This window comes from Copadichromis virginalis, linkage group LG8 (genome assembly GCF_057382275.1).
Source record: "Copadichromis virginalis isolate Kocher_CV1m ecotype Utaka linkage group LG8, C_Virginalis_male_GT1.1, whole genome shotgun sequence".
Classification (NCBI taxonomy): Eukaryota; Metazoa; Chordata; class Actinopteri; order Cichliformes; family Cichlidae; genus Copadichromis; species Copadichromis virginalis.
In genome coordinates this window covers 11,929,889-11,954,882 of record NC_140625.1, presented here as the reverse complement: position 1 = coordinate 11,954,882, position 24,994 = coordinate 11,929,889, and the positions used below count along the sequence as shown (strand labels likewise).

Sequence of the window (24,994 nt, the reverse complement as noted above, 5' to 3'; positions counted from 1 at the left end):
GAGTTATACTAATTTGTTTCTTCATGGCGTGACATTAAAGTTCGCCATGCTGCTGGGGTCACACCCTTTTGCGAAAAGTCACAGTTTTCACTGTAACCCAAGACCAACTCCTTAAGGCTTTCCTGGAGAAATTTGAGGCTGCAGGTGTCACCCATCACTATACTGTACCCCAAAGTGTAAAACATGACATTTCCTGTTCCCACTAGGTGGCGCTGTCCCTGGTGTCAAATATGGCAGTTGAAATATGTTCAGGGGTGGAGCCTTATCATATGTGTTCACTTTGGTCAAGGTCAGAAAATGTATGACAAAATGAGAGGCAATAAGATTTTCATGGCGAGTCATCGAAATTCGCCATGGCGCCACGGCCTCATAGTATTGTGAAAACTCAAAAGCTCCGCAATTTAACATGGCCCAGGTGTGTAGTTGCCACTGACCAAAGATGAAGCTTATACAACCAAATCCCAAGGAGGAGTTCGCAAAAGTTCGAGGCATGGAAATGGCAAAATTAGAGCCAAAATGTCACCTTCTCTTCCAAATGGCGGACTTCCTGTTGGGTTTGCGTCAATGGGCCCACAGACTTTTTTGTTCGTCTTGGCATGATACACATGTGTGCCAAATTTCATACATGTAGCCCAAACGATGTGGTCGTAGGGCTGCATTTAACAAGGCATAGGTGGCGCTGTAGAGCCATTTCCCAGTGCTCATATGTAAAACCATTAAAATACAAAATTTTTCACCAGACCTGGCATGTGTGCAAAATTTCATGAGTTTTTGAGCATGTTTAGGCCCTCAAAAAGGCCCTTGTTTTGCCTGAATAATAATAATAATAATAATAATAATAATAAGAAACGGAGCAGATACAATAGGGCCTTCGCACTCTCGGTGCTCGGGCCCTAATTAAAGCTGCAAGCAGCGTTATGAGGGCCCTCGCACCCTGGCGTGTCGAGCCACGCCCAACACCTAAAACCAGCACGTCCAATGTGATGTCACATTGATGGAATTCATGCATTTAACCACCAGCTAACATTTCATCTCATTGAACCATGATTATAGTCGTCCCACTAGGTGGCGCTCTAACTATTACTGACAAATGGCATAACAAACATTTCCGAGCTCGAGTCTCATCACACCTGCGACGTTTGGGAGAGATTGGATATTGTGTTTTTGAGTGACAGCAGATTACTGCTTTTTGGCGAGTGATTGAAACTCTAAGTGCCGCCATGACCACCCCGTTTCCCTGAACGTAAAAAGCTTCGCAATTTAACATCACAAAGGTCTTTAGATTCCACAAACTTCAGATCGGTCCAATCTGATGAAATCCCTTGGAGGAGTTCGTCAAAGTATGAAGCCTGAAAAGAGGGGAAAATGTCGCCAAAATTACACATGAATTTTAAAATGGCTGACTTCCTGTTGGATTTGGGATATTGCTCCAAGAGACTTTTTTGTACATCTTAATATCTTCCATGAGCTTACCAAGTTTCAGACTCATAGATAAAACACAGAGCAGGGGCTGATATTTTGAAACTTTGTAGGGGGCGCTGTGGAGCAATTTCGCGCTATTCAATGAAAATGATCACATGACAACAAAGCCTTCATCCATTTGGAGGTGTGTGCCAAATTTCAAGCCTCTATAAACTTTCCAAGCCCCTCAAAAGCCACTTCATCTTTCATGTTGAACCGCGTTGCCACCAGGGTGCGCCGTTCAGTTTAAAGTCACAATTTTTGCACTGAAGCATCACGAGGGACTGATGGTGATATTCACCGCTTTTGAGGTGGCCACGATGAACCTGTGAAAATCAGTACAACAAAATTAAAGCCATGACATTTCCTGTGGCCACTAGGTGGCGCTGTCCGTATTTCCGACAATGGGCACATCAATCTGTTCAGGGCGGGTCTGAGATCATGCCTGTAAAGTCTGGTACTGATCAGACTGGATTTCATTGAGTTATACTAATTTGTTTCTTCATGGCGTGACATCAAAGTTCGCCATGCTGCTGGGGTCACACCCTTTTGCGAAAAGTCACAGTTTTCACTGTAACCCAAGACCAACTCCTTAAGGCTTTCCTGGAGAAATTTGAGGCTGCAGATGTCACCCATCACTATACTGTACCCCAAAGTGTAAAACATGACATTTCCTGTTCCCACTAGGTGGCGCTGTCCTTGATGTCAAATATGGCAGTTGAAATATGTTCAGGGGTGGAGCCTTATCATATGTGTGCTCTTTGGTCCAGATCGGAACATGTATGACAGAATGAGAGGCAATAAGATTTTCATGGCGAGTCATCGAAATTCGCCATGGCGCCACGGCCTCATAGTATTGTGAAAACTCAAAAGCTCCGCAATTTAACATGGCACAAGGGTGTAGTTGACACTGTCCAAATTTGAAGCTTATAGGACCAAATCCCAAGGAGGAGTTCGTTAAAGTACAAGGCATGGAAACGGTAAAATCAGACCCAAAATGTCACCTTCAATCCAAAATGGCGGACTTCCTGTTGGGTTTAGGACATTGCCATAATAGACTTTTTTGTTCGACTCTCAACGTTATATAGGTGTACCGACTTTCAAACGTGTAGGTCATACCCATACCGGGGGCTCGCGTTTTTCATTTTTCTAGGTGGCGCTACTGAGCTAATTTTCCCTGGCCATGTCTGAGAACATTAAAATACGTAAATTTTCACCAGACCTGACGCGTGTGCAAAATTTCATGAGTTTTCGAGCATGTTTAGGCCCTCAAACGGCCAATTCATTTGCCGAAATAATAATAATAATAATAATAATAATTAAAGCTGCAAGCAGCGTTATGAGGGCCCTCGCACCCCCGGCGTGTCGAGCCATGCCCAACACCTGAAACCAGCACCTCCGATCTGATGTCACATTGATGGAATTCATGCATTTAACCACCAGTTAACATTTCATTTGGTTCAACCATGAGTATAGTCGTCCCACTAGGTGGCGCTCTAACCATTATAGACAGAGGGCATAACAAACATTTCCGAGCTCGAGTCTCATCACGCCTGCGACCTTTGGGAGAGATTGGACTTTGTGTCTTTGAGTGACAGCATATTACTGCTTTTTGGCGAGTGATTGAAACTCCACGTGCCGCCATGACCACCCCGTTTCCTTGAACGTAAAAAGCTTCGCAATTTAACATCACAAAGGTCTTTAGATTCCACACACTGGAGAATGGTTCAATATGATGAAATCCCTTGGAGGAGTTCGTCAAAGTATGAAGCCTGAAAAGAGGGGAAAATGCCGCCAAAATTACACATTAATTTTAAAATGGCTGACTTCCTGTTGGATTTGGGATATTGCTCCAAGAGACTTTTTTGTACACCTTGATATCTTACACAAGCTTACCAAGTGTCAGACTCATAGATGAAACACAGAGCAGGGGCTGATGTTTTGAAATATTGTAGGGGGCGCTGTGGAGCCATTTTGCGCTATTCAAGGAAAATGGTTACATAACAACAATGCCTTCATCCATTTGGAGGTGTGTGCCAAATTTCAAGCCTCTATAAACTTTCCAAGCCCCTCAAAAGCCACTTCATCTTTCATGATGAACCGCGTTGCCACCAGGGTGCGCCGTTCAGTTTAAAGTCACAATTTTTGCACTGAAGCATCACGAGGGACTGATGGTGATATTCACCACTTTTGAGGTGGCCACGATCAACCTGTGAAAATCAGTACAACAAAGTTAAAGCCATGACATTTCCTGTTGCCACTAGGTGGCGCTGTCCGTATTTCCGACAATGGGCATATCAATCTGTTCAGGGCGGGTCTGACATCATGCCTGTAAAGTCTGGTACTGATCAGACTGGATTTCATTGAGTTATACTAATTTGTTTCTTCATGGCGTGACATCAAAGTTCGCCATGCTGCTGGGGTCACACCCTTTCGTGAAAAGTCACAGTTTTCACTGTAACCCAAGACCAACTCCTTAAGGCTTTTCTGGAGAAATTTGAGGCTGCAGATGTCACCCATCACTATACTGTACCCCAAAGTGTAAAACATGACATTTCCTGTTCCCACTAGGTGGCGCTGTCCTTGATGTCAAATATGGCAGTTGAAATATGTTCAGGGGTGGAGCCTTATCATATGTGTTCACTTTGGTCAAGGTCAGAAAATGTATGACAAAATGAGAGGCAATAAGATTTTCATGGCGAGTCATCGAAATTCGCCATGGCGCCACGGCCTCATAGTATTGTGAAAACTCAAAAGCTCCGCAATTTAACATGGCACAAGGGTGTAGTTGACACTGTCCAAATTTGAAGGTTATGAAATGAAACCCCAAGGAGGAGTTCGCAAAAGTTCGAGGCATGGAAATGGCAAAATTAGAGCCAAAATGTCACCTTCTCTTCCAAATGGCGGACTTCCTGTTGGGTTTGCGTCAATGGGCCCACTGACTTTTTTGTTCGTCTTGGCATGATACACATGTGTGCCAAATTTCATACATGTAGCTCAAACGATGTGGTCGTAGGGCTGCATTTAACAAAGCATAGGTGGCGCTGTAGAGCCATTCCCCAGTGCTCATATGTAAAACCATTAAAATACAAAATTTTTCACGAGACCTGGCATGTGTGCAAAATTTCATGAGTTTTTGAGCATGTTTAGGCCCTCAAAAAGGCCCTTGTTTGGGGTGAATAATAATAATAATAATAATTAAAGCTGCAAGCAGCGTTATGAGGGCCCTCGCACCCCCGGCGCGTCGAGCCACGCCCAACACCTAAAACCAGCACGTCCGATCTGATGTCACATTGATGGAATTCATGCATTTAACCACCAGCTAACATTTCAACTCATTCATTCATGATTAGTTAGTTGTTCCACTAGGTGGCGCTCTAACCATTATGTACAAATGGCATAACAAACACTTCCAAGCTCGAGTCTCATCACACCTGAGACGTTTGGGAGAGATTGGACATTGTGTTTTTGAGTGACAGCAGATTACTGCTTTTTGGCGAGTGATTCAAACTCTAAGTGCCGCCATGACCACCCCGTTTCCCTGGACGTAAAAAGCTTCGCAATTTAACAACACAAAGGTCTTTAGATTCCACAAACTGCAGATCGGTCCAATCTGATGAAATCCCTTGGAGGAGTTCGTCAAAGTACGGTGCCTGAAAAGATGGGAAAATGTCGCCAAAATTACACATTAATTTTAAAATGGCTGACTTCCTGTTGGATTTGGGATATTGCTCCAAGAGACTTTTTTGTACATCTTGATATCTCCTATAATCTTACCAGGTTTCAGACTCATACATAGAACACAGAGCAGGGGCTGTGGTTTTGAAATTTTGTAGGGGGCGCTGTGGAGCCATTTTGGGATATTCAATGAAAATGATCACATGACAACAAAGCCTTCATCCATTTGGAGGTGTGTGCCAAATTTCAAGCCTCTATAAACTTTCCAAGCCCCTCAAAAGCCACTTCATCTTTCATGTTGAACCGTGTTGCCACCAGGGTGCGCCGTTCAGTTTAAAGTCACAATTTTTGCACCGAAGCATCACGAGGGACTGATGGTGATATTCACCGCTTTTGAGGTGGCCACGATGAGCCTGTGAAAATCAGTACAACAAAATTAAAGCCATGACATTTCCTGTTGCCACTAGGTGGCGCTGTCCGTATTTCCGACAATGGGCACATCAATCTGTTCAGGGCGGGTCTGACATCATGCCTGTAAAGTCTGGTACTGAACAGACTGGATTTCATTGAGTTATACTAATTTGTTTCTTCATGGCGTGACATCAAAGTTCGCCATGCTGCTGGGGTCACACCCTTTGGCGAAAACTCACAGTTTTCACTGTAACCCAAGACCAACTCCTTAAGGCTTTCCTGGAGAAATTTGAGGCTGCAGATGTCACCCATCACTATACTGTACCCCAAAGTGTAAAACATGACATTTCCTGTTCCCACTAGGTGGCGCTGTCGTTGAGGTCAAATATGGCAGTTGAAATATGTTCAGGGGTGGAGCCTTATCATATGTGTTCACTTTGGTCAAGGTCAGAAAATGTATGACAAAATGAGAGGCAATAAGATTTTCATGGCGAGTCATCGAAATTCGCCATGGCGCCACGGCCTCATAGTATTGTGAAAACTCAAAAGCTCCGCAATTTAACATGGCACAAGGGTGTAGTTGACACTGTCCAAATTTGAAGGTTATGAAATGAAACCCCAAGGAGGAGTTCGCAAAAGTTCGAGGCATGGAAATGGCAAAATTAGAGCCAAAATGTCACCTTCTCTTCCAAATGGCGGACTTCCTGTTGGGTTTGCGTCAATGGGCCCACAGACTTTTTTGTTCGTCTTGGCATGATACACATGTGTGCCAAATTTCATACATGTAGCTCAAACGATGTGGTCGTAGGGCTGCATTTAACAAGGCATAGGTGGCGCTGTAGAGCCATTTCCCAGTGCTCATATGTAAAACCATTAAAATACAAAATTTTTCACCAGACCTGGCATGTGTGCAAAATTTCATGAGTTTTTGAGCATGTTTAGGCCCTCAAAAAGGCCCTTGTTTGGGGTGAATAATAATAATAATAATAATAATAATAATAATTAAAGCTGCAAGCAGCGTTATGAGGGCCCTCGCACACCCGGCGTGTCGAGCCATGCCCAACACCTGAAACCAGCACGTCCGATCTGATGTCACATTGATGGAATTCATGCATTCAACCACCAGCTAACATTTCATCTCATTCAATCATGATTATAGTCGTTCCACTAGGTGGCACTCTAACCATTACTGACAAATGGCATAACAAACATTTCCGAGCTCGAGTCTCATCACGCCTGCGACCTTTGGGACATATTGGACATTTTGATTTTGAGTGACAGCAGATTACTGCTTTTTGGCGAGTGATTGAAACTCCACGTGCCACCATGACAACCCCGTTTCCCTGAACGGGGGGGGCAAGTGACACTGTTGAAAAGGTTAGACTGAGACAAAAGATCATTTGAAGTTTTTTGAATGTCCCTCATGATTTCAATAAATACCTGTGCCACTGGTTTGTAAGCCACTTTGCTTTTAGCAAACGAGAAGAGGAGAGCTTTGGATTTTAACATTCTGAGGATTCGAGGACATTATTTTAGACCACTATAACAAACATCACAAGATATTATTTTTGAAAAACCCTGCCCTTGTGCAATTCTTGGTAAGTTTTATTTGTTGTAAATTGAATTTTATTTTTGGTGTAAAACCACATTTTAAATTTCAGTAACAGAATTTACTTTGTATTTAAGTTATTTTTTTATTGTTTGTGGGAGGGGTACCGGTGAAAAGTCTTTGGTTTGGTTTTCTGTTTTAGTGAATTTGGGCCATTAAGCCATTTTGTGGTCTTTTTTGAAAGATTGAAATCTGTGAAAGCTAGGCCGGGTAATTAGCCACTGATTTCTTATTACAAGTAAAGCACAACATGAATATAATGAAATACATGAAGTGTGGAACATTTTTGGCTGGTTTATGTGTGTTTAGCAGATTTTAAGCAGTTTAGTAACTGCTATTTCAATCATGCTTGTTTCTGCTGTCTTTGGTAGTTTTAGAAATGGTTTATATGACCATTTAGCTAAAATTATAAGGCTTCTGTGGATACTACGTGATATTTGCATGGAGGTTTTTGCATAACTCTTGAGCCACAGTACTGGTGGCTATAGAGCGTAAGAGGATAATTGTAATTTTTCACATAGCTGTGATTTGTTGTGCGTTCAATCCTTTTCTTTAAGCAAATTTGAGCAGCAGACAGCAAGAGTTGGTGAGCATTATCTTAATGTCATACATTGACTAATTTACACCTTCATTCTGGATGTGTAAAGCGCTTTGGGGTCCTTAGGGACTAGTAAAGCGATATAGAAATACAGGCCATTTACCATTTATATATATGTTTTGTGTTTTTTGAATGAATGTAATTGCATTACTGATCATTATTGTGAACTAACTACATGTTTATGTGTAAGTAAAGTCTCTTTGATGCTCTCATGTTTGTATATTGTTTGAATGTTGTGTAAAATGTAACTAATTAACCTCATACTTTATCATAAATAGAGAATGGCATATGCTTCCCCAACGAAGTTTGCTGGGATTAATGATCCTGAAGTTGAATCATTGCGTCAAGAATTTCAACTATCAACTGTAAGTAACAAATATTTCTTAAATTTTATTTATAGTGTAGAAAAATTTGTTTTTACGCTACATTACCTGTTACAGAGCTGGGCAGGATGCTGTGTTTAGTGTTTCTTGTGTTTGTTTGTTTGTTTGTTTGTTTGCTCTTTCATATAAGTCACTGTTAACCCTTGTGCCATACTGGGGCCTTTTTGGGTCCCCAGGGTGATCAACGTAAGTTTTTTAAAGGATGGCACAAGGTTAAGCTGAGACTTTTATACAGCTGTTGTTGTGATCTGGCACTACAAACATTACATTGTAGCGGCAGCATAGATTGAAGCGAATAACTGTTTTCTAATTTTGTTATGATCCAAAATATTTTGTAATTTCAGTATGCCTGCTTGGACCCAGGGGTCAGCAGAGAGGATCTATATACAAGGTGCTTGCAACTTCATGCCAAGGCAATGGACCTCTTGGTTCGGCAGGTGCGGCTCAGGCGTGCAGCCGAAAGAAAGATTTCTGTTTTAAAAGAACAGCTGGATGCTGAAAAAGAAATGCTGAATAACACTGCCCAGGAGCTGGATGCATTGCAAGCTTCGATTACATTCGCACGTGATGGTAAGTCTTAATGTATTGTTTGGATGGTATAAACAGTGAATGTTGGCTTCAGTGTCTTATTTTAAGAAATGGGACTTAGAAAAAATACTCTATGAATTACTATTGAACGACTGTCTACATACAAATAAACATGAATGCGAATTATTTATTTTAGTTTATGATAAATCATTTGGAGAAAATATTAAATCCATGATTAGTATCATGTTTTGTTTTCTTCATTTGTGATTTTATAAGGATTAGATATATGCAAATGTCTGTTTTACCCATGTATATTTGTTAAAGTTGTTTATAAATACTAACTGTCAAAAAATATTATTTGTTTTTGTTTTGTTCAGATGTGACAGAGGCCACCACTCAGACAGACGAAGACTTGTGACAGATGTTTTATAATAATGCTAAGTTTTCTTAGATTAATATATTTTTTCACATTTGACCCAAAGTGGCATGTTTTAGGTCACTTTGGGTAATTTTTAATTCAGAAATAGGTGTGGTGAGACAGTTAGTGGTAAAGACTATCAATGGCTGTCTTTTGTTTTCATGTGTGAAGGGGAAGCGGGGGGGGGGGGGGGGGGGGGGGGGGGGGCAAACTTGAGGTCACACTGTTGAATGAATAAGTTGTAAGGCTGTGAAACCAAGGTGAGACTGAGTCTCACCTTGGTTTCTTTTGGCAAGGCCATCTTTTGGCAAGGCCAAGGGTGTGGACAACAGCTATGGAAATTAGTGTACTGCTGAATAAAGATTTTAACTACTCAATTCTTTTACAATTGCTTTATAAATACTGTGAATACTCAACTGTGAAAAATATTGTTTTGGTTTGTTTTGTACATATGTGACAGAGGACTCCAGTCAGACAGACAAAGAGTTGTGACAGATGTGTAAATATTTTATAATAAATGTTCCTGTTTTAAATTTTGGTTTTCTTTGACTGTTTATTCATCCTTATGGTATATGTGTTATTAGTTTAAATTCTACAACTCTACAAGTTTAAAAAAAAGAGATGTATGAAGACTAAGAGGAGGATGAAACTTTTTCACATTAAATGTTTAATAATAACAAGTATTGTGAATAGGAAATAAGTTTCTAACATAATTGTTTATGAATCAAGATTTATAAAACACTAGTGGTGTCACTGGTGTCATTTTGGCTTTAAAATAAAAAAAAGCGAACTTATGTTTTATGAACAATTTGATGTTTTGATAATAACTAATAACTCCTTTCAATGTCACTGATAGTTTTAAAGACATTACTATTAAAATGTATAAATTACACTTGAAAGCTGTACACTAGTTGATTGTCAGTGTTTGTAAGTTTTTCAAGCTTTCTCTTTCTTGAAAGCTACTTCATTTTCCATGTCGAATGGCTATGTTGCAACACAACAGAGAGGAGAAGCTGAAATATATTTTTTCATATTTATGTATTCTTCTCATTCTCTAGTTGTTCTATTAAGATTCCTGTATTTTGTTGATATAAACCTAAACACTATGCTATTGCACTGCCAATGTATTAAACAGAAGCTCAATATGAACAGTAAGGAACAAGACTTGCCGTTAATCCTTAGAGCTATGGAAGATTTGTGTAGATAACTCGTGCTGGTTTTTCACCAGAATGAACTATTCTTCTTTGTTTGTCATTGACATCAATGAAGATGCTAAATAACAGTCTTTTGCTACCAAATTGATTTAACCTTCGTTGTGTCTATTCGTTGTGGGCCTTTCAATGATCTAGCAGTTTGGCAGATTCAGCCTGATTAACTGACAGAAAAACACAGAGACCACACGATAAAATCCACTGCCAATTATTCCAACAGTCTTTCACCATTCTCTGATACTGTACTTCTGAAGGAACTTTGGCTTATGCTGCTTTTTCATTTGACTGTTTTGGTTTTACGATATTTCTGCTAATTTCTTATGATTTGACAGCATCAGGTACTTGCTAAGCTTTCTTACTTTTATATGCTGTCACCCACTGGGACTGTGACCTAAAGTGACCCAAAAGTTTTAGGTCACTTTGGGTAATTGTTAATTCAGAATTAGGTGTGGTGAGACAGTTGGTGGCAGAGACTATCAATGGCTGTCTTTTGTTTTCATGTGTGAAGGGCAAGCAAGGGGGGGGGGGGGGGGGGGCAAGTGACACTGTTGAAAAGGTTAGACTGAGACAAAAGATCATTTGAAGTTTTTTGAATGTCCCTCATGATTTCAATAAATACCTGTGCCACTGGTTTGTAAGCCACTTTGCTTTTAGCAAACGAGAAGAGGAGAGCTTTGGATTTTAACATTCTGAGGATTCGAGGACATTGTTTTAGACCACTATAACAAACATCACAAGATATTATTTTTGAAAAACCCTGCCCTTGTGCAATTCTTGGTAAGTTTTATTTGTTGTAAATTGAATTTTATTTTTGGTGTAAAACCACATTTTAAATTTCAGTAACAGAATTTACTTTGTATTTAAGTTATTTTTTTATTGTTTGTGGGAGGGGTACCGGTGAAAAGTCTTTGGTTTGGTTTTCTGTTTTAGTGAATTTGGGCCATTAAGCCATTTTGTGGTCTTTTTTGAAAGATTGAAATCTGTGAAAGCTAGGCCGGGTAATTAGCCACTGATTTCTTATTACAAGTAAAGCACAACATGAATATAATGAAATACATGAAGTGTGGAACATTTTTGGCTGGTTTATGTGTGTTTAGCAGATTTTAAGCAGTTTAGTAACTGCTATTTCAATCATGCTTGTTTCTGCTGTCTTTGGTAGTTTTAGAAATGGTTTATATGACCATTTAGCTAAAATTATAAGGCTTCTGTGGATACTACGTGATATTTGCATGGAGGTTTTTGCATAACTCTTGAGCCACAGTACTGGTGGCTATAGAGCGTAAGAGGATAATTGTAATTTTTCACATAGCTGTGATTTGTTGTGCGTTCAATCCTTTTCTTTAAGCAAATTTGAGCAGCAGACAGCAAGAGTTGGTGAGCATTATCTTAATGTCATACATTGACTAATTTACACCTTCATTCTGGATGTGTAAAGCGCTTTGGGGTCCTTAGGGACTAGTAAAGCGATATAGAAATACAGGCCATTTACCATTTATATATATGTTTTGTGTTTTTTGAATGAATGTAATTGCATTACTGATCATTATTGTGAACTAACTACATGTTTATGTGTAAGTAAAGTCTCTTTGATGCTCTCATGTTTGTATATTGTTTGAATGTTGTGTAAAATGTAACTAATTAACCTCATACTTTATCATAAATAGAGAATGGCATATGCTTCCCCAACGAAGTTTGCTGGGATTAATGATCCTGAAGTTGAATCATTGCGTCAAGAATTTCAACTATCAACTGTAAGTAACAAATATTTCTTAAATTTTATTTATAGTGTAGAAAAATTTGTTTTTACGCTACATTACCTGTTACAGAGCTGGGAAGGATGCTGTGTTTAGTGTTTCTTGTGTTTGTTTGTTTGTTTGTTTGCTCTTTCATATAAGTCACTGTTAACCCTTGTGCCATACTGGGGCCTTTTTGGGTCCCCAGGGTGATCAACGTAAGTTTTTTAAAGGATGGCACAAGGTTAAGCTGAGACTTTTATACAGCTGTTGTTGTGATCTGGCACTACAAACATTACATTGTAGCGGCAGCATAGATTGAAGCGAATAACTGTTTTCTAATTTTGTTATGATCCAAAATATTTTGTAATTTCAGTATGCCTGCTTGGACCCAGGGGTCAGCAGAGAGGATCTATATACAAGGTGCTTGCAACTTCATGCCAAGGCAATGGACCTCTTGGTTCGGCAGGTGCGGCTCAGGCGTGCAGCCGAAAGAAAGATTTCTGTTTTAAAAGAACAGCTGGATGCTGAAAAAGAAATGCTGAATAACACTGCCCAGGAGCTGGATGCATTGCAAGCTTCGATTACATTCGCACGTGATGGTAAGTCTTAATGTATTGTTTGGATGGTATAAACAGTGAATGTTGGCTTCAGTGTCTTATTTTAAGAAATGGGACTTAGAAAAAATACTCTATGAATTACTATTGAACGACTGTCTACATACAAATAAACATGAATGCGAATTATTTATTTTAGTTTATGATAAATCATTTGGAGAAAATATTAAATCCATGATTAGTATCATGTTTTGTTTTCTTCATTTGTGATTTTATAAGGATTAGATATATGCAAATGTCTGTTTTACCCATGTATATTTGTTAAAGTTGTTTATAAATACTAACTGTCAAAAAATATTATTTGTTTTTGTTTTGTTCAGATGTGACAGAGGCCACCACTCAGACAGACGAAGACTTGTGACAGATGTTTTATAATAATGCTAAGTTTTCTTAGATTAATATATTTTTTCACATTTGACCCAAAGTGGCATGTTTTAGGTCACTTTGGGTAATTTTTAATTCAGAAATAGGTGTGGTGAGACAGTTAGTGGTAAAGACTATCAATGGCTGTCTTTTGTTTTCATGTGTGAAGGGGAAGCGGGGGGGGGGGGGGGGCAAACTTGAGGTCACACTGTTGAATGAATAAGTTGTAAGGCTGTGAAACCAAGGTGAGACTGAGTCTCACCTTGGTTTCTTTTGGCAAGGCCATCTTTTGGCAAGGCCAAGGGTGTGGACAACAGCTATGGAAATTAGTGTACTGCTGAATAAAGATTTTAACTACTCAATTCTTTTACAATTGCTTTATAAATACTGTGAATACTCAACTGTGAAAAATATTGTTTTGGTTTGTTTTGTACATATGTGACAGAGGACTCCAGTCAGACAGACAAAGAGTTGTGACAGATGTGTAAATATTTTATAATAAATGTTCCTGTTTTAAATTTTGGTTTTCTTTGACTGTTTATTCATCCTTATGGTATATGTGTTATTAGTTTAAATTCTACAACTCTACAAGTTTAAAAAAAAGAGATGTATGAAGACTAAGAGGAGGATGAAACTTTTTCACATTAAATGTTTAATAATAACAAGTATTGTGAATAGGAAATAAGTTTCTAACATAATTGTTTATGAATCAAGATTTATAAAACACTAGTGGTGTCACTGGTGTCATTTTGGCTTTAAAATAAAAAAAAGCGAACTTATGTTTTATGAACAATTTGATGTTTTGATAATAACTAATAACTCCTTTCAATGTCACTGATAGTTTTAAAGACATTACTATTAAAATGTATAAATTACACTTGAAAGCTGTACACTAGTTGATTGTCAGTGTTTGTAAGTTTTTCAAGCTTTCTCTTTCTTGAAAGCTACTTCATTTTCCATGTCGAATGGCTATGTTGCAACACAACAGAGAGGAGAAGCTGAAATATATTTTTTCATATTTATGTATTCTTCTCATTCTCTAGTTGTTCTATTAAGATTCCTGTATTTTGTTGATATAAACCTAAACACTATGCTATTGCACTGCCAATGTATTAAACAGAAGCTCAATATGAACAGTAAGGAACAAGACTTGCCGTTAATCCTTAGAGCTATGGAAGATTTGTGTAGATAACTCGTGCTGGTTTTTCACCAGAATGAACTATTCTTCTTTGTTTGTCATTGACATCAATGAAGATGCTAAATAACAGTCTTTTGCTACCAAATTGATTTAACCTTCGTTGTGTCTATTCGTTGTGGGCCTTTCAATGATCTAGCAGTTTGGCAGATTCAGCCTGATTAACTGACAGAAAAACACAGAGACCACACGATAAAATCCACTGCCAATTATTCCAACAGTCTTTCACCATTCTCTGATACTGTACTTCTGAAGGAACTTTGGCTTATGCTGCTTTTTCATTTGACTGTTTTGGTTTTACGATATTTCTGCTAATTTCTTATGATTTGACAGCATCAGGTACTTGCTAAGCTTTCTTACTTTTATATGCTGTCACCCACTGGGACTGTGACCTAAAGTGACCCAAAAGTTTTAGGTCACTTTGAGTAATTGTTAATTCAGAATTAGGTGTGGTGAGACAGTTGGTGGCAGAGACTATCAATGGCTGTCTTTTGTTTTCATGTGTGAAGGGCAAGCAAGGGGGGGCAAGTGACACTGTTGAAAAGGTTAGACTGAGACAAAAGATTGAATTGTGTCTTTTGGCAAAGCCAAGGGTGTGGACAACAGCTATGAAAATTAGTGTACTGCTGAATAAAGGTTTTAACTACTCAAGGGAAAAAAGGTGTTGAGTACTGTTTATTGCATTGTAACTTCACTGGTTACTTTGTGACAGTCCCTCCCCTGTTGGCTTCTGTGATTGGATCATTTGAAGTTTTTTGAATGTCCCTCATGATTTCAATAAATACCTGTGCCACTGGTTTGTAAGCCACTTTGCTTTTAGCAAACGAGAAGAGGAGAGCTTTGGATTTTAACATTCTGAGGATTCGAGGACATTATTTTAGACCACTATAACAAACATCACAAGAGATTATTTTTGAAAAACCCTGCCCTTGTGCAATTCTTGGTAAGTTTTATTTGTTGTAAATTGAATTTTATTTTTGGTGTAAAACCACATTTTAAATTTCAGTAACAGAATTTACTTTGTATTTAAGTTATTTTTTTATTGTTTGTGGGAGGGGTACCGGTGAAAAGTCTTTGGTTTGGTTTTCTGTTTTAGTGAATTTGGGCCATTAAGCCATTTTGTGGTCTTTTTTGAAAGACTGAAATCTGTGAAAGCTAGGCCGGGTAATTAGCCACTGATTTCTTATTACAAGTAAAGCACAACATGAATATAATGAAATACATGAAGTGTGGAACATTTTTGGCTGGTTTATGTGTGTTTAGCAGATTTTAAGCAGTTTAGTAACTGCTATTTCAATCATGCTTGTTTCTGCTGTCTTTGGTAGTTTTAGAAATGGTTTATATGACCATTTAGCTAAAATTATAAGGCTTCTGTGGATACTACGTGATATTTGCATGGAGGTTTTTGCATAACTCTTGAGCCACAGTACTGGTGGCTATAGAGCGTAAGAGGATAATTGTAATTTTTCACATAGCTGTGATTTGTTGTGCGTTCATTGTGAGTTGTTAAATTTGCATCATGCTAATTATGCAGGTATTGAGAAAATTTTGTTATTGTCTCACATTTATTTTAGCCTTGTGAATCTGATGTTTAATTATTTTTGGTAGGTGCACAGGTATAGATTTTAACCTGAGCATAACTGGTCATTAAAAAAACCATGCCATTTATGGGTGGGGTTTTGTCTTTGTCACAATTTTAATTGCTAGGGTTAAGGTTTCTTTATTTCTGTTTCAGTCTGAAAATGACCTTTTTCTGATCTTATGTCAATAATGTTTAATTGTACAATATCTTTTTTGTATTAGGAGATCAAACTTCCTAAGGGACATCACGTACAGATACTTCAGAAGGCTTGCTGTGAACTTTCAGCAGAACAGCTGGATTTGGTGTGAACCAAGGTAAGTTATTAAAAATGCTGACTATAGCCTTACATGCTTGAGGTTTTAACAAGGGTTTTTTGACGTTTTTTGATGCTTCCTGTTAAGAGCAAAAAGTGGAAAGAGAAGGTTTAAAAAATGTTCTCCAGTATTGTTCAGTGGGTCGTTAAGTAGTCGTTCAGTGGGCTATTCAGTCGTTTGTTCAGTCAATGGCAGGGGGGGTGAGATTCTAATCTCAATGCACTCACCCCCCCCCCCCCCCCCCACATCACTTGTATAAGTTAATAGTGTGGAGAATCTCATAAAGCCTTTAGGCAATCAAATGTAAATGACAATATTTATGAGTGTCTTAAGTTTTAAAATGGTCAGGTTTGATTTGAACATGACTGGAAGGTCATGTTCCACCCCCTTACTTTAGTGTTCGTAGTCATAATAGAGATTGACAGACCACATGACTTTCATGCATTGCATGCCGGGCACTAGTGGCAAAACAATTAAAGCAATGCATCAAATGCAAGCATTTGCAGCACCGCAAAACGTTCATTCTCCGGTTCTAATACCTTCTTGCTTTTACTTTGCCCCCCAAAAGAGGTATGTACAAAAACGAAGGAGAACAATACCGCTCCGTACAAAGACAAACTTGATGAAAAGTCAAAGAAAAGATACGAGGAAAAAAATCAAAAGAGTGAAAGGGTTAGACCCTTACGAGCACACAGAGTGGACAAAAGAGTTAGCGAGAGCCCAACTTTCACCACGCTCAAATTGATAATCATACGGTTCTTGGAGTGAGTGCATACACTCATGAAGTTTTTAGTAACTTCAGGTCACTTTAACAAGCCCAGGTCTAGTTTACCGACAGATGGGTACAGGACCTTGAAATGCACCGTGTAGAATGAAAGACCATCGTACCTATCATAAGTTTACCAGTCTCACAAATCGTCTTCATAAATACACATTCGTTAACCATTTATTAATAGGACCTTTAAGCTCAACGGTAATTAATTAGTAGTGGAAATATTTTCTGGTTCATTACAGAAATGTAGCAGTGACAATAATATTGTATGCTGTAATCGTACTGGGCAATTAGTGATACAAAAAAAAAGTTTTATCCTGTGAATAAAAGTATATGTTTTTGTTAATGTACCATGGTAATAAAAGAAACGAAACGCAATATTGTGTCAGGACAATTCAGTATTTATGCACAATAAACACAGGCGCATAGCGCGACAATTTCTGTTCAGCGCCAGACTTGCTTGTAACCTATATCAACAATTCTGTTATGAAGAATGACATATTAGCTACTACAAAACACTGACCTTTGTGTAAATGCTTGGAGCAAACTAACATGTGAGCTGGAGTGTGGATGTTTGTTTAATATATTTTTTTTCTCTTTTTATTGTAGATGCCAAGAAAAAAGGGTTTTCGCATGCGGCGCACACCAAGAATCCCCTCTGGTAAGTCCAATGCTAACCCAAATGTTTGCATTTGTGCAGAGAAGTTGCAAGCATCCATTGTTGCTGGGACTGCTGTTCAATGTGCACCATCCACTTCAGATGTGAATGCCTTAATTGCCTGCAGTGTTGTGGCTGCAATCAAGCATATGATAGCTCCAGTGTGTACATGGAAACCGGAGGATGTTGATGATATATGTGTAGAGGGGTGCCAATTAGTTAGGTATATAGCTAAGGCAAGACAGGACATTGGCAGCAAGCATAGCGTTTGCAGGCTGATTGGACAGCACACTGTGTTTGGCCAAAAATGGAAAGTTGATATTGGCCCGCCAGTTTACATAGATTTTGGGCTGTCGGAAGGGGAGGCTGTGTTGTATGAAAAGCTGCAGGAACATCTGTTGAGGGATGGCATGTGTCTGTTGGATCTTCACACTGCAGTTAGTGTCATCATTCATCACAAGAATTATTTTGTTGTTGTTGATTGTGGCACACGTAATGCAGCTGGGCTGGCATCTGAGATTGGCACAGCTGTGGCTGTTTTTAACACATGCCTTGACGACCTGATGCTTCACATCAGAAATTTACAGACGTCTTTAGATGCACAATGGTATGCTGTTAGCAGCATTTCTGTGCAGGCAGGTCAAGTTGATGTTGACGTGGAGAGCAGTGCAGTGTTTGTGGACAGGGATGTTGACACGAATCTTACAGCTAAAGTTGATAACACTTCTGTCAACCTTGAAACTGTTAATGCTGTCACAGGAGTTGGAGCAGAGGATAGCTGTTGCATTATAAAGAGTGTGAGAGGATCATTTCACCAGGCTGATGATCGATTTAAATATGGAGGAGTTCAGTGTATGGCTATAGGTCTGGTTAGCCTGGCAAAACATAAAGTTGATAGCGTCTTTTCATGGGAGACAAAAGTTCTTGACAGAGTTGTAGTTTTAGGTGACCTTTTGTACACCAATTTGAGAGACTGCAACATGATAAGCAACTCATCCAGTGTGTTGTGTGTCCCTGATTTGCCTAAAAAGTATTGTATTGATGGGCAAAACTTTGAGTTTGAGTATGGAGATTTTGTCAGTGGGGATATTGATGTGCTTGAAGGGGAACTCATTGAGAGTGGTGTCTACACTACCCTGCAGACTGGGCTGCAAAAGATCTGTGCCATGTATAATACATGTCTTCTGACATTGTGTGGCAGTACATGTGCAGTCATTTCTGAGAATGGACAATATGCACTAGTTGATTCTCATGCACGCAGTGCTGTGGGTTTGGTCAGTGAGCAGGGAAGAAGTGTTGTTTTGTGCTTCAGGTCACTTGAAGATGTGGTCAGACACATCTGCCAGCTGGCAACGGGCCTGAGTCAGAAGCAAAAGCCTTTTGAAGTAGCTGGTGTTTGTGTTAGGTACCTTATGGTGTCTGATAGTGCCACACCCAAAGACAGTTGTGAAAAAAGGTGCAAAACCTTTACACCAGAATCAAGTTGTGATTCAATCCAGAATGAACCAAACATCAGAGATGTTATCATCGTGGAGTCTTTAATAGAGGCAGAGAGTTGCAAAATGTCTGGAAAGACCTTGAGTTGTTCTGAGTATAATTTGGGGTTATTATGTAATGATGCAACAAGAAAGCGCAAGATTTCAGTGGGTCACAGTGAAGCTAAGAAGTTAAAACAGTATGATGTGTCTCAGGTGAATTCAGATGTTGAATTTGTTAGTGAAGTGACAAACAACAAGCTGGTGTTTAGTCCCATTTCTGAGTGGGTTTGTCAGGCTTTGTGCACACAGTTAAATGTGGAGTTTGAAAAAATTAGTGTACCAGCGTCTACATGTGTTGGTTTGTTAGGTGTTCCATGCAAAAATGAAAGTATAGTGGCTGATGGGAACTGTTTCTTCAGAGCTATTTCTCAGGTTGTGACTGGCACACAAAAGCACCATCGCAAGATAAGACTTGCCATTGTGAAAGAGTTGGAGAGGAATGCTGCAATATATAGAAATATTTTAAGATCAGAGTATTCAACAGTTGCAGACTACATTCAGAAATCTAAAATGAGAAATGTTAACAGCTGGGCTACAGAAGTTGAAATCCAAGCAACTGCTAATTGTTTAGGAGTTGATGTATTTACATTTCATGATGAGCGTTGGCTAAAATATGGCTGTAATGGCAAGCTTTTGTCAGAAAAGGGAATCTATTTAGAAAATCGTCATGGGAATCATTATGAGACGGTGGTCTGTGTTCATAAGCCTCAACTGCAGACCTGTTATGGCTACTGCAAAATCAGTGCATCTGTTATCAAAGGATACAGCACTAGGTTAAAGAGTAAGGATAGTTTTTTTTTTGACAAAACACAGGATCACACATTTTGTGCAGATGAAGTAGTGTTAGATACACATGCTGATGGTGAGGTTTTGAATGACGCAAGTCAGTTTAGCTTCAGTCCCATTTCCAATGGAGTTGCACAAAGTTTATGCTATAAATTTAATGTTGACTTTCAGAAGCAGGATAACAAAGTTCACACTGTTTATGGTCATTTAGGTGTTGTTTGTAAAACAAATAAGGTTATAGAGGACAGCAATAGTTTCTTTAGGGCTTTATCTGAAGTAATCAGTGGTTCTGAGAAAAGTCATAGAAAAATAAGGCTTGCTGTTTTGAAGTATATGGAAAACAATGGTGAAGAGCACATGAAGTTCGTGGTAAAAGATTATGTTTCAATATCTGAGTATATTTCAAAGTCACAAATGAAGTATGTTGGGAATCCTGCTACTGACACAGAATTTCAGGCTGCAGCAAATGCTTTTGGATTGGACATATTTATGTTTAATGGAGATAAATGGCACAAGTATAGCTGCACAAGTACAGATACCACAAATGAAGGGATATACTTGAAATGTGAAAATAGTCATTTTGTGCCAGTAATTTGTGTGCAACATTTTAATAAGGAGGGTTGTTTTGGTTTATGCAGAGCGACTAATTTATCTACACCACAGCACATGTGTAGAGGAAAAACAAAAGAAGCAATGAAGGATACATTAAATATATGTAGTTCATCAACTAAACATATGGTTTCTAAGCATTCAAAAAAGAAAAAGTATTTTAAAAATCAAATTGCATACCAAGTAAATGCATTACATAAGGAAAAGGTGAAGGCAAGGAGCATAAAAAAATATCAAAAAGATTTGTTGCATAGGCAAAAGGTAAAAGAAATAAGCACCTGGAAATATAAGCAAAATGTATCTCATAAAGAAAAGGTTAAAGAAAATAGCATCAGGAAATACAAGCAAAATGTATCTCATAAAGAAAAGGTTAAAGAAATGAGCATCAGGAAATACAAGCAAAATGTATCTCATAAAGAAAAGGTTAAAGAAATGAGCATCAGGAAATACAAGAAAAATGTATCTCACAAAGAAAAGGTTAAAGAAATGAGCATCAGGAAATACAAGAAAAATGTATCTCATAAAGAAAAGGTTAAAGAAATGAGCATCAGGAAATACAAGCAAAATGTATCTCATAAAGAAAAGGTTAAAGAAATGAGCATCAGGAAATATAAGAAAAATGTATCTCACAAAGAAAAGGTTAAAGAAATGAGCATCAGGAAATACAAGAAAAATGTATCTCATAAAGAAAAGGTTAAAGAAATGAGCATCAGGAAATATAAGAAAAATGTATCTCACAAAGAAAAGGTTAAAGAAATGAGCATCAGGAAATACAAGAAAAATGTATCTCACAAAGAAAAGGTTAAAGAAATGAGCATCAGGAAATACAAGAAAAATGTATCTCACAAAGAAAAGGTTAAAGAAAATAGCATCAGGAAATACAAGAAAAATGTATCTCACAAAGAAAAGGTTAAAGAAAATAGCATCAGGAAATACAAGCAAAATGTATCTCATAAAGAAAAGGTTAAAGAAATGAGCATCAGGAAATACAAGCAAAATGTATCTCATAAAGAAAAGGTTAAAGAAATGAGCATCAGGAAATACAAGCAAAATGTATCTCATAAAGAAAAGGTTAAAGAAATGAGCATCAGGAAATACAAGCAAAATGTATCTCATAAAGAAAAGGTTAAAGAAATGAGCATCAGGAAATATAAGCAAAATGTATCTCATAGAGAAAAGGTTAAAGAAATGAGCATCGGGAAATACAAGCAAAATGTATCTCATAAAGAAAAGCTAAAAGAAATCAGTATAAGGAAATACAAATTAAATGAGTTGCATAGGCAAAATTTAAAAGCAGTAAGTTTTAAAAAGTATCATGGAAATCTAGAATATAAAAGGCGTGCTATTGCTGGTGTCAGCTTGAAAAGGCAGCAAAGGAAAGAAAAGGGAGAGCAGTTTGATTTTGTGATGACAAATTTTTTAGATAAAATAAAAGATGGACCAGATTTTGTTTGCTGTGTCTGCCATAGGTTGTTATTTAGACATCAGGTGTTACATTGTCAAAAAAACTATTATAACAAAACTAAAACTGCAGCACTGATTGCAGAAAAATGTTTAACTGAAGACTATTTACACAAATGTAATAAAGATTGTACAAATCCATGTCACTGGTTGGAGACAGTTAAAGCTAAACTATGGATCTGTTATACATGCCATTATAAAATTAATAAAAATGAAGTTCCTCCAGAGTCTGTAAAAAACCATTTAGAAGTTCATCCCATTCCACCTGAATTGGCATGTTTAAATAGCTTAGAACAACATTTAATAGCTTTACATATACCATTTATGAAAATGCTAGCCTTACCTAAGGGTGGACAAAATGGAGTACATGGACCCGTGACATGTGTACCAGCAAACATTGTGGAAACCACCAATGTCTTACCCCGTTCTAGCATGGAAGGATCTTTATTACCAGTAAAGCTAAAGCGCAAGTTAACTTACAAAGGCCACTATCAATACCAGTTTGTTGACACTATCCACATAAGACAGGCTTTACAATATTTAAAAGAGTCAAATGTGCATTATAAAGATGTAGAATTCAATGAAAGTTGGCAAAATCAGTTTTGTATGCATCAAGAGGAAGCTGTGGAAGAGGAGAGTGATAAAAATGCAGTAAGCGGTGTTATATCTTCAAATGTTGATGACGAGCTTTTACATGACAGACAGCAGCACTGTATGTTTCAGGACACATGTCTCATGCCTGTTGATATTGGTCAGGAAGCACTAGATCAATATTTTACTAACATATTAAATCTAGCTCCAGCAGAAGGGAATAATCCTGTAAAATTACTTTCTGATCATGCAAATGAAGCCAAATGTTTCCCAGTGTTATTTCCAAAGGGGGTGAATACATATCATGAAAACAGAGAGAAGCGTTTGACACTGTCCCGTTATTTTAATAACCGGATTTTACATGCTGATGGCAGGTTTGCACAAAATGTTGAATATATCTTTTTTGCTCAGTATATGTCTGAGATTGAACAGGTTATCTCTAATGTGTCAATAGCATTGCGAAAAGGAAAAGGTGATTGTACATATCAGAATGTTAGCCATGAGTTGTTGAAAGATGAAGAGTCTTTGAAGAAGTTGTTGGAGTTTGATGATGGGTACCGTTTTCTTAAACCTATTAGAGGTACTCCAGCTTTTTGGCAGGCAGCACAGCGTGACCTCTTAGCTTGTGTTCGTCAGCTTGGTATACCCACTTGGTTTTGTTCATTTTCGTCAGCTGACATGCGATGGACAAATCTTCTTTATAGTATTTTGAAACAGCAAGGTAGAACAGAAACAGTTGAACAGTTAGAGTGGGCAGACAGGTGTGATCTGCTGCGTCGAAATCCTGTGACTGCAGCAAGGATGTTTGACTTTCGGTGGCATTGTTTTTTGAAGGAGGTACTCATGTCTCCATTGCATCCGATTGGTAAAATTAAGGATTACTTTTACAGAGTGGAATTTCAACAGCGAGGTTCACCTCATGTGCACTGTCTGTTTTGGATTGAGAATGCTCCACAGATTGATAAAAATACAGATGAAGAGGTGATTCAGTTTATTGATGAATATGTAACTTGTGAATTGCCTTCACAAGATGAGACTTTATTGGACATTGTCTCATCTGTACAACAGCATTCAAAGCGGCATTCTAAAACTTGCAAAAAAAAAAACACAGTTTGCCGGTTTAATTTTCCCAGGCCACCATCCAGTCGAACATTTATATGTCATAGGAAAAGTGATATTTCCGAGCAAATATGCAAGTGTCAAGTGGATAAGAGAGAAGATGATTTACAACAATGTGCCTGTGAAAGTCAGCGTCAGCAAGACTCTTTTAAGATGAGAAGAAAGCAGGCAAGTGATATCTTAACAACAATCAAGAAAGCTCTTTCAGATGAGAGTAGGAGTTTTGAAAGTGTGGAGCATTTGTTTCAGAGTTTAGGTATGAATCAGGCAACTTTTGAGGAGGCATACAAATGCTTTAGTCGAAATACACATGTTGTGTTGAAAAGGCAGGTAAACGAGGTTTGGATAAATCAATACAGTAAGCCACTGTTGAAATGTTACAATGCTAATTTGGATATTCAATTTGTAATTGATGCTTATGCCTGCTGTGTTTACATAATTTCTTACATGTCAAAATCTGAAAAAGAGATGGGTTTGTTGTTAGGTAATGCTCAGAAGGAAGCATATAAAGATGGAAATGTTAGTGCAAGGGAGGCTTTGAAGTCATTAGGCAGCGTATACCTTCATAACAGAGATGTTAGTGCTCAGGAGGCTGTGTATAGGCTAACAAATATGCATCTAAAAGAATGTTCTAGGAAAGTTGTGTTTGTGCCAACAGGGGACAATGTAGTTAAAATGAGTTTGCCCTTAAAAGTGTTAAGACAAAAAGCAACATCACAGGATTTAACAGCAGAGGACATGTGGATGACTAGTATTGTAGACCGGTATACAAATAGACCAAAAAGCAGTGATTTTAATGATATGTGTATGGCCACATTTGCCTCCGAATATCGTGTTTTGAGTAAAAATGAAAAATCCACTAAGCCAATACAGTTGAACAATAGATGTGGTTTTGTTACTAAGAGAACACGGTCACAACCTGCAGTTGTTCGTTATGCACGATTTTCAGAGACTAAAAATACTGAATTGTTTTATCAGAGTATTATGCAGTTGTTTTTGCCATATCGTGTAGATCAGGAACTAAAGCCTTCAAACTATACAACATTTGAACAGTTTTACAAGAATGGTGTTGTGAAGTTTAGCGATGGATTTCTGCATTCAGTGAAATCAGTTGTTGATGCAAATAGACGTAAGTTTGAAATAAACGCAGATAAACTGGATAATGTTCAAAATACAATTGATTTGGATGGTGTAACAGAAGATGCCTGGTGTGAGCTTTGTCCAGAACAGGAGTTGGAGCGTTTAGAGTGTGAGCAGGAATGGAAAGATAAAGAGCAAATAGGGGAAGAAGACAATGAGAATATTCCAGATTTAGCTGTGTGCAGCCAACAGGTTTCACATTTAGAAAAGAGAAATGAC

General features: G+C 38.1%; 2 long non-coding RNA genes across 2 annotated transcripts; both read left to right on the top strand.

Annotated features, from left to right (window-relative positions):
• Window positions 1–7,384: 7,384 nt before the first annotated feature.
• On the top strand, window positions 7,385–9,067 carry LOC146702788 (uncharacterized). Its single transcript, XR_014922086.1, has 3 exons — window positions 7,385–8,122; window positions 8,485–8,710; window positions 9,046–9,067. It is a non-coding gene; the product is annotated as an uncharacterized LOC146702788 (long non-coding RNA).
• Window positions 9,068–11,310: 2,243 nt separating this feature from the next.
• Window positions 11,311–12,989, top strand: LOC146702787 (uncharacterized). The gene is made up of 3 exons (XR_014922085.1): window positions 11,311–12,048; window positions 12,407–12,632; window positions 12,968–12,989. It is a non-coding gene; the product is annotated as an uncharacterized LOC146702787 (long non-coding RNA).
• Window positions 12,990–24,994: the final 12,005 nt, after the last annotated feature.